Source organism: Erythrolamprus reginae, chromosome 1 (genome assembly GCF_031021105.1).
Source record: "Erythrolamprus reginae isolate rEryReg1 chromosome 1, rEryReg1.hap1, whole genome shotgun sequence".
In the NCBI taxonomy this organism is placed as follows: Eukaryota; Metazoa; Chordata; class Lepidosauria; order Squamata; family Dipsadidae; genus Erythrolamprus; species Erythrolamprus reginae.
Genome location: NC_091950.1, coordinates 14,081,413 through 14,092,800, shown reverse-complemented (window position 1 = coordinate 14,092,800; position 11,388 = coordinate 14,081,413).

Below are 11,388 nucleotides of genomic sequence, written 5' to 3'. Positions count from 1 at the left end.
CTCGCCTTTATTATTTTCCTATGCCTTGAATCAGAGGAATTCTTTTTTTAAGGAGCTTTGGTTGAGTATGGAGATATTTTTCTGGCATATGATAAAAGCCATCCCCATTGAACCAGGACATTGTTTTATTTTTGTAGTCTGGCTTACACTCTGGATATTTAAAGCCCTACATGGCATTGGACCAGAGTACCTCTGGAACTGCCTGCTACCGCACAAATTCCAGTGACCGATAAGGTCCCACAGAGTCGGCCTTCTCCGGGTCCCGTCGACTAAACAATGTCGTCTGGCGGGCCCCAGGGGGAGAGCCTTTTCTGTGGCGGCCCCGGCCCTCTGGAATCAACTTCCCCTGGAGATTAGAACTGCCCCCACCCTCCTTGTCTTTGGTAAACTACTCAAGACCCACCTATACTGCCAGGCATGGGGGAGTTGAGACACCTTTCCCCTAGGCTTTTTATATTTTATGTTTGGTGTGTATGTGTTGTTTGGTTTTTAAATATGATAGGGTTTTATATGCTTCTTTTTAATATTAGATTTGTTTTGCTATAATATTGTTTTTTATTACTGCAGTGAGCCACCCCGAGTCTTCGAAGAGGGGCGGCATACAAATCTAATAAATTAAATTAAATTAAAATTAATATCTCCAGGTGGTCTCCCATCCCGAGGCCTAGCTACCACCTGCATTGCTTATCTTCTTGAAATCAGCTGTGATTGGCCAATTGTTTTTGCCATATGCAGAGTCTACAATGATCTCTCATATGCCAAATTGCCAGCAATTCCTTCTGTTTTTCCTGGTTTTCTGGTGCTTGTGGATATGTTTGGGCTACAGAAGGATCCAGCTGGACTCCAATAAGCTGTTAATGGCTTTATAAAAGAATTTACCTCTTGCACCGAGAGAGCATTGTACTATCATTCGCCCCGAAGGTCTTTTCTTCCCTCCAAACAGCAGTTTTCATTTTGCAAGCAGAGACCCACGCAGCGATGGTGGCTGGTTGATATGGAAAAGATTTGATCCTGGTTTATTTATCCTGGCTGACAAATGAATTTATGTTTGAGTGCCTGAATATGAGTGACTGTGGGGTTTTTTAAAGAAATTGGGGTTTAAATATGTTTTTAAACTTTAGATTTATACATGTTATGGATTGTTTTGTTGTGAGCCACCCTGAGTCTGAGGAATAGGGCGACACAGAAATCTAATAAATAAATAAATAAATAAATAAATAAATAAATAAATAAATAAATAAATAAATAAATAAATAAATAAATAAATAAATAAATAAATAAATAAATAAATAAATAAATAAATAAGTAAATAAATAAATAAATAAATAAATAAATAAATAAGTAAACAAGTAAACAAGTAAACAAGTAAACAAGTAAACAAGTAAACAAGTAAACAAGTAAACAAGTAAACAAGTAAACAAGTAAACAAGTAAACAAGTAAACAAGTAAACAAGTAAACAAGTAAACAAGTAAACAAGTAAATAAGTAAATAAGTAAATAAGTAAATAAGTAAATAAGTAAATACGTAAATACGTAAATACGTAAATACGTAAATACGTAAATAAATAAATAAACAAACAAACAAACAAACAAACAAACAGAGCAATGAAAAAAGACTGCAAAGACTTAGGGCTGGAAAACCATTCTGGTTTGTTTGTTTATTATTATTATTATTATTATTATTATTATTATTATTATTATTATTATTATTCATTCTTCGGAGAGAGTAACAATGAAGAAGCCTGCAAGATAAGAGCTGGGAATATAGTTAGCAGCTCATTAGGGCTGGTGGGGGAAAGGTTTCGGAAAAACTACATTCAGAGTATAGAAACATAGAAACATAGAAACATAGAAACATAGAAACATAGAAGTCTGACGGCAGAAAAAGACCTCATGGTCCATCTAGTTTGCCCTTATACTATTTTCTGTATTTTATCTTAGGATGGATATATGTTTATCCCAGGCATGTTTAAATTCAGTTACTGTGGATATACCAGCCATGTCTGCTGGAAATTTGTTCCAAGGATCTACTACTCTTTCAGTAAAATAATATTTTCTCACGTTACTTTTGATCTTTCCCCCAACTAACTTCAGATTGTGCCCCCTTGTTCTTGGGTTCACTTTCCTATTAAAAACACTTCCCTCCTGGACCTTATTTAACCCTTTAATATATTTAAATGTTTTGATCATGTCCCCCCTTTTCCTTCTGTCCTCCAGACTATACAGATTGAGTTCATTAAGTCTTTCCTGATACGTTTTATGCTTAAGACCTTCCACCATTCTTGTAGCCTGTCTTTGGACCCGTTCAATTTTGTCAATATCTTTTTGTAGGTGAGGTCTCCAGAACTGAACACAGTATTCAAAATGTGGTCTCACCAGCGCTCTATATAGCGGGATCATAATCTCCCTCTTCCTGCTTGTTATACCTCTAGCTATGCAGCCAAGCATCCTACTTGCTTTCCCTACCGCCTGACTGCACTGTTCACCCATTTTGAGACTGTCAGAAATCACTACCCTTTAATCCTTCTCTTCTGAAGTATTTGCTAACACAGAACTGCCAATACAATACTCAGATTGAGGATTCCTTTTCCCCAAGTGCATTATTTTACATTTGGAAATTATTAATATATTAATAAATTAATTTTTATTATTATTCATTCTTTGGAGAGAGTAACAATGGAGAAGCCTGCAAGATAAGAGCTGGGAAGATAGTTAGCAGCTCATTAGGGCTGGGGGGGGGAAGTTTCAGAAAAACTACATTCAGAGTATAAGACGCACCCAAATTTTCAGCCTCTTTTAGGGAGGAAAAGGGTGAGTCATATACTCTGAGAAATACAGTAGATAGATTATAGTTAGTATTCTGCGGGCTCCTGACACGAGCCCCCAATTAATGGCAAAGGTAGACAAAGCAAACACACACATACACACACGTGAAAAGGCAAGAACACTCTCTTTATCCAAAATAGAAGCAAAACACCCTTTTGGTAGTCAATGGGCTCACCTTCAAAGCAACAGATTTGAATGCAGTGAAAAACAATAAACACAAAGCAATTAACAAGCAGCTGTGAAGACGTCACAGCCACTCTCCTTCAAACGTTTTCAAACTCACACGTTTGACTATAGTTTAAGTTCAGAGAATCAAAGCAAAGAGAATCCTGAGACGAAAGCCACTTCCACTGTCACCGAACAACAACAACAACTACAATAATAATAATAATAATAATAATAATAATAATAATAATAATAATAATTTATTGGATTTGTAAGCCGCCCCTCTCCATAGACTCGATATGGATAAAATTGAATGGGTCCAAAGACGGGCTACAAAAAAGGTGGAAGGTCTTAAGCATAAAACCTATCAGGAAAGACTTCATGAACTCAATCTGTATAGTCTGGAGGACAGAAGGAAAAGGGGGGACATGATCGAAACATTTAAATACATCAAAGGGTTAAATAAGGTTCAGGAGGGAAGTGGTTTTATTAGGAAAGTGAACACAAGAACAAGGGGACACAATCTGAGGTTAGTTGGGGGAAAGATCAGAAGCAACATGAGAAAATATTATTTGACTGAAAGAGTAGTAGATGCTTGGAACAAACTTCCAGCAGACATGGTTGGTAAATCCACAGGAACTGAATTTAAACATGCCTGGGATAAACATAGATCTATCCTAAGATAAAATACAGGAAATAGTATAAGGGCAGACTAGATGGGCCATGAGGTCTTTTTCTGCCGTCAATCTTTCTGGATAAAAGATTGATAAAATTGAACGGGTCCAAAGACGGCTACAAAAATGGTGGAAGGTCTTAAGCATAAAACTTATCAGGAAAGACTTCATGAACTCAATCTGTATAGTCTGGAGGACAGAAGGAAAAGGGGGGACATGACTGAAACATTTAAATACGTTAAAGGGTTAAATAAGGTTCAGGAGGGAAGTGTTTTTAATAGGAAAGTGAACCCAAGAACAAGGGGGCACAATCTGAGGTTAGTTGAGGGAGAGATCAGAAGCAATGTGAGAAAATATTATTTTACTGAAAGAGTGGTAGATGCTTGGAACAAATTTCCAACAGACGTGGTTGGTAAGTCCACAGGAACTGAGTTTACACATGCCTAGGATAAACATAGATCTATCCTAAGTTAAAATACAGTGGTACCTCGAGATACGAGTTTAATTCGTTCCGGACCTGCGCTCTTAAGTCGAGCAGCTCTTATCTCGAACGACTTTTCCCCATAGGAATTAATGTAAATAATTTTAATTGGTTCCAGCCCTCAAAAAACTCACAAAGTTAGTCTAAGTTATGCAAAAAGACATTGCAAGAATAAATGTAACTTTACTTATTAATAAGATGATAAGCTGAGAGCTTTCCTTCCCTTCCTCTTTTTACCCAAAACAATCAACATGGCAAACTTTTATTTTTATTCATTAAACTGTAGTTATTTATTCAACTTCACTGCCACCCAATCCTGTAGAGGGAGGAAAGAAGGGAGGAAGGAAAAGGAAAGCAAGAAATGGAGGGAGGAAAGGAAGGAAGGAAAGAAAGGAAGGAAGGAAGAAAGAAAGGAAGAAAGAAAGGGTGAAGGGACAGGAACAGAGGAAGGAAGCAAGGAAACTTATGAAAGGGGAGAGTAACTTCACTGCCACCCAATCCTGTAGAGGGAGGAAAGAAGGGAGGAAGGAAAAGGAAAGCAAGAAATAGAGGAAGGGAAGGTAAAAGAGAGAAAGAAAAAGAGCAAGAAAGAAAGCAAGCAAGAGAGAAAGAAAGAAAATGAAAGAGAAATAAAAATAGAGAGGGAGAATGAAAGAAATGGAAGGAGGGAAGGAAGGAGAGAAAGCAAGAGAAAGAAAGAAAGCAAGAGAAAGAAAGAAAGAAAGAAAGAGAAAGAAAGAAAGAAAGAAAGAAAGAGAAAGAAAAAAGAATGAAAGAGCAAGAGAGCAAGAGAGAAAAAGAAAGAGAGAGAGAGAGAAAGAAAGAAAGAAAGAAAGGCAACTTCAAAGAAAGGCTCACTGAGCATCTCTCAATCTCTCTCTCTTTCTATCCCTCTCTCTTTCTCTCCCCCCTCTCCCCCCCTTTCCCTCTCTCTTTCTCTCTCTCCCTCTCTCTTTCTCTCCCCCCCTCTCCCCCCTTTCCCTCTCCCCCCCCAGGCCGGCAGCGATGTTTTAAAACAGCCGCGCCGTTTGCGAGCTAACTCCTGAGGTGCGGAAGTTCGCCTTTGGCGTTTGGGCCACTCGGAATGTGAAATTCAAAACAGCGTTCGGATCCCCCCACCCCCAGCAGAAGCCAAGGACCCCCAGAGTGGGGCGGCAGGGGAGGCGACCGCCTCTCCACTCACCAAGTGCCGGGATACGAGCCGAGAAGAGCCGGGCTGGCTTACTTTCCTTCCTTCCCGCGCTGATGCAGAGCCACTCGAACAAAGCGTCACGCCCCCCTGACGCTTTTGGCGGAAAAAGAGCCCAGCGTCGCTTCGGAAGCCGCCGAAAGCATCAGAGGGGCGCGACGCTTTGTTCGAGTGGCTCTGCATCAGCGCGGGAAGGAAGGAAAGTAAGCCAGCCCGACTCTTCTCGGCTCGTATCGCGGAGAGGGGCGGCATACAAATCCAAGTAATAAATAAAATAAAATAAAATAATGTCTCTCCTCTCCCAGCTCTTATCTCGAGTAGCTCTTAAGTCGAGCAGCTCTTATGTCGGGGTTCCACTGTACAGGAAATAGTACAAGGGCAGACTAGATGGATCAGGAGGTCTTTTTCTGCAGTCAATCTTCTAGGTTTCTATGATGGTTGCAGCATGGGGGGGGGGTGTCACATGATTGTCATTTGTACCTTACCCCATTTCTTTCTTTTTTTAAAAAAATGCTAGCGGTTTTTGGATCCTTTCTTTTCCTACTGTGAAGGAGCTTGGACAAAGGCATCACAAAAAAACCTCTGGCGTCTTTGTTTTTTATCCCTTTTTTTTTTTTAAACGTATTTGAGAAGTTGCCTATGAACAGAAGTAATTGCATTTTTTTTAAAAAGAAATAAGCTTGTGGTGGAGACATTTACATTAAAGAAGCTTGAAGTGGGGGGAAACAATCTATGTGTCATAGAATGAATGCACAGTAATTTGTATTAAAAATATAACCGGTCGTTAAGGTAGCCGTTGACGTAAGTGGGAGCAATTGCACACAAAAGGGTCAGTTTGTTAGGAGAACAGAGCGGATATACGCGTGGTCTTCCTTTCAAATCCTGGCCGGAATAGACCTGCCTTGATAACGGAAGGACCAAGGGCCTTTTTATCCCTCGCACTGACAAGCCCATCTCTACCCACAATGCATCTGACATGCAGGTAGTCCTTGATTTATGAGAAGAATTTGGGACCAGAATTCCTGCTGCAAAGGAAAGTGATTGCTAAGTGAGTCTTGTACAATTTCATACCTTATGTTTTGCTTTGTTTAAGCCAAGAATCTCCAACCTTGGCAACTTTAACTGGCGGACGTCAGCTCCAAGAATTCCCCAGCCAGCTTTGCTAAGACACACCCACCCAGTCACATGACTACCAAGACACACCCACCCAGTCACATGACTACCAAGACATGCCCACCCAGTCACATGGCCACCAAGCTACACTCACCCAGTCACATGGCCACCAAGCCACACCCAACCAATCACATGATCACCAAGACACACCCACCCAGTCATATGACCACCAAGAATACACCCATCCAGTCACATGCTCACCCAATCACACCCACCCGGTCACATGGCCACCAAGCCACATCCACCCAGTCACATGGCCATCAAGCCACACCCACCCGGTCACATGGCCACCAAGCCATACTCAACCAATCACATGATCACCAAGACACCCCCACCCAGTCACACATTCACCCAATCACACCCACCCGATCACATGGCCACCAAGCCACACCCACCCAGTCACATGACCACCAAGACACACCCAACCAATCACATGGCCATCAAGCCACACCCAACCAATCACATGATCATCAAGACACACCCACCCAGTCATATGACCATCAAGAATACACCCACCCAATCACATGCTCACCCAATCACACCCACCCGGTCACATGGCTATCAAGCCACACCCACCCAGTCACATGACCAAGCCACACCCAGCCAGCCACATGACCAAGCCACACCCAGCCAGTCACATGACCACCAAGAATACACCTACCCAGTAACACCCAAAGAACCTGTAGTAAAAAAAAAATGTGAATCCCACCAACTTGTGGGTGTGTGCAAGCGCGCACACGCAACTCCTTGGCCTTTTCAGTAAGGTGAAAAGAGTTCCCTCCGCTTTCCCGACGACTCACGAGAGTTGACTAGTTTTACTTGAAGATCTGTGCGCATCCTGGCTTGTCGTCCCGCCCTTTCCCCAGCCTGTTTATTTAATTACGGCTGCTCTGGAAACCTAACAAGTGAGCGATGGCTTGCCACCAGGAGCAGGTGTCCCCTTGATCTGGTTTCCATGACTCCAGCGTGCAGCCGAAACGGGGAGGGCTGGGGGGGGAGAGACGAGGCTGCCGGGTTGGTGTTATTATAATTTTATTACAGCCGCTTCAGAAATTATCACTGGGAGAGGGAGAGATATTAAGACAAAAAAGGAAGCAAAGCGCAGAGTCGAAGGAGGAACATAAGAGACTGGAAACAGGGCTGCCTCGGTTTCCCTCTCTCTCCCCCTCTTTCCCTGGGCCCATTCTCCTCCCAAAGTATAGTCTGGAGGACAGAAGGAAAAGGGGGGACATGATCGAAACATTTAAATATGTTAAAAGGGTTAAATAAGGTTCAGGAGGGAAGTGTTTTTAATAGGAAAGTGAACACAAGAACAAGGGGACACAATCTGAAGTTAGTTGGGGGAAAGATCAGAAGCAACGTGAGAAAATATTATTTTACTGAAAGAGTAGTAGATCCTTGGAACAAACTTCCAGCAGACGTGGTAGGTAAATCCACAGTAATCAAATTTAAACATGCCTGGGATAAACATCTATCCATCCTAAGATAAAATATAGAAAATAGTATAAGGGCAGACTAGATGGACCACGAGGTCTCTTTCTGCCGTCAGACTTCTATGTTTCTAAGTGGGATTTGGGAAACAATTGGATGTGTCTTATGAAAATGGGGAAAGAACAAAGATGTCTTTGGCGGTTTCAATCAGAATAGAGCTGGAAGGGACCTTGGAGGTCTTCTAGTCCAACCCCCTGCTTTGGCAGGAAACCCTACACTACTTCAGACAGATGGTTATCCAACTTTCAGTGTTGGAGCATTCACAACTTCTGGAGGGAAGCTGTTCCACTGGTTAGTTCTCACTGTCAAGAAATTTCTGTGTAGGTCTAAGTTGCTTCTCTCCTTGTTTAGTTTCCACCCATTGCTTCTTGTTCTACCCTCAGGTGCTTTGGAGAATAGGTTGACTCCTCCTTCTTTGTGGCAACCCCTGAGATATTGGAAGACTGCTATCATGTCTCCCCTGGTCCTTCTTTTCATTAAACATACCCAGTTCCTGCTACCGTTCTTCCTATGTTTCAGCCTTCAGTCCCCTAATCATCTTTGTTGCTCTTCTCTGAACTTTTTCTAGAGTCTCAATTTTATTTATTTATTTATTTGTTTGTTTGTTTGTTTGTTTACTTGTTTATTCATTCATTCATTCATTCATTCATTCATTTATTTATTTGTATGCCGCCCCTCTCCACAGACTCGGGGTGGCTCACAACAGCAGCAGAAAAACAGTGTAAATACAAATTCAATAATTAGAAAGCTAAAAACCCATAATCTAAAAAACATTCACACAACATACCATACATAAACAGTATTGGCCTGGGGAAAATATTTAAATTCCCCCATGCCTGACGACAGAGGTGGGTCTTAAGGAGTTTGTGAAAGGCAAGGAGGGTGGGGGCTGTTCTAATCTCAATATCCTTTTAGCATAGTGGTGACCAAAACTGAGTGCCTTATTCCAAGTGTGGCCTTACCAAGGCCTTATAAAGTGGAATTAACACTTCGCGTGATCTTGATTCTCTCCCTCTGTTGATGCAGCCTACAACTGCGTTGGCTTTATTGGCAGCTGCTGCACACGGCTGAATCAAGTTGTTCCTCTTCGTGGCAGCCTTTGTGTTTTTGGTGTTTGTGTCTTTCCTGTAGAGAGGGACATTTTGGCCCCTGGTGACAATTTTCTGGGAAGAAAACAAATCCAAGGAGTTGGATTTTAATTAGTGACTGTCAGTCCTCCACTTACAAACCGTTTGTTTAGCTGTTCGAAGTTACAACAGGACTGGAAAAAAAATTGACTTGCACTTACGACTCTTACACTCGATCCAAATTCAGACACTAGGAAAGGGGTCTCCAACCTTGGCGATTTTTAAGATTCGTGAACTTTTATTTATTTTATTTATTTATTGTTAGAGTTGGAAGGGACCATGCGGGTCATCAAGTCCAACCCCCTGCCTAAGCAGGAACCCTATAGCATCCCAGCCAAATGGCAGTCCAATTTCCTCTTAAAAATGTCCAGAGTATTGGAGTTCACAACGTCCGCTGGTAGGTTGTTCCACTGGTTGATCGTTCTGACCGTCAGGAAGTTCCTCCATATCTCCATGTTGAATCTCTCCTTGGTCAGCTTCCAGACGTTGTTCCTCATCCGGTCCTCCGGTGCCCTGGAGAATAAAGTGATCCCCTCCTCTCTGTGACATCCCCTCGTATACCTGTAGACTGCTATCATGTCCGCTCTGGCCCTCCTTTTCTCTAGGCTATCCATGCCCAGTTCCCTCAGTCTCTCTTCGTAAGTCTTGGTTTCTAGACCCCTGATCATTTTGGTTGCTCTTTTCTGCACCTTCTCCAGAGTTTCAATGTCTTTTTTGAAGTGTGGTGACCAGACTTCAAACTCCCAGAGTTCCTCAGCCATCTCGGCCACTTTTGCAACCTTCTCAGCTGGCTTCTCACAATCAAAGTCAAAAAAGATTCGCCGTCACTGTTCTAAGGTATACGCATTGATATATACAGTGGTACCTTATCTTACAAATGCCTCTTCTAACGAACTTTTCAAGATACGAACCCGGTGTTTAAGATTTTTTTGCCTCTTCTTCCGAACTATTTTCACCTTACGAACCCAAGCCGCTGCTGCTGGGATGAAGGGGTTTCTTTTTTCCCCCTTTTTTGAAGAAAGAAAAGGGAGGGGCTGCTTGGAGTAGGAAAGATTTTGCAGAGAACAACGTGCTTGCACAGGCACTGAAAGGGCGTCTTTTGAAGAAAGAAAAGGGAGGGGCGCCCCCCTTGCCTTTCTTCCTTCCCACTCACCCTTTAGCCTAGCCTTGCTTCTTCCACCCGCCCCCTTTAGCTGCTCCTCCCTGCCCTCTTTTCGCCTCCCTTCTAAAGTTTGGGATTTTCCTGAAGGATTTGCACGCATTATTTGCTTTTACATTGATTCCTATGGGAAACATTGTTTCATCTTACGAACTTTTCACCTTACGAACCTCCTCCTGGAACCAATTAAGTTCATATCATGAGGTACCACTGTATATGTACGTTTTTGTAGAATTTCACGGGTACAGGTATGAAGGTCTTGGCATATTGGGTTTCTTCCAGTGTAGGTTTCAGAGATTCCTGGTGACGTTTCGACGAGGTCCCACTCGTCATCTTCAGACTGGTGCTTAGGGCCTTGTGCTAGGGTCCACCCTTGTGCTGTGCTTCACCCGAGCACAAGGACAAAAGCACCAGCCTGAAGATGACGAGTGGGACCTCGTCGAAACATCGCCAGGAATCTCTGAAACTTTCGCTGGAAGAAACCCAATATGCTAAGACCTTCATATGTATATGTATGTATGTATGTATGTATGTATGTATGTATGTATGTATGTTTGTATGTATATAAGGCCAAAATAAGCAAAAACATGTGATACATACATAGATACATACATAGATGCATACATACATACATACATACATACATACATACATACATACATGAAGGTCTTGGCATATGTTTTCATAGATTTTCATGGGTACAGGTATCTTCTTTTTATAGAAAGAAGGCAGCTCAGGTCTCGCTGTGTTCGCCCTAGAACAAGGACAGAAACACCAGCCTGAAGATGACGAGTGGGATCTTGTCGAAACCTTGCCAGAAATCTCTGAATCCTACACAGGAAGAAACCCGAATATGCCAAGACACATACATACATACAGGGGTGAGCAGCAGGCAGGACGGGGTGGAATGCAGTTCCACCGGCGGAAACGAAGATGCGTGCGCAGCTCCAGCTGGTTGGCGGCTGTCACTTCCGGGATTACTAGTCTCGGCTTGGCTCTCCTTTTCCCCCCCTGCTGTTGCATCTGCGCTCCTTGCTTTTTTCCTCTTTCCTCCTTCCTGGCCTCGGAGGAGCTTCCCTCTCTCCTGCCTGGCTCCCCTCCAG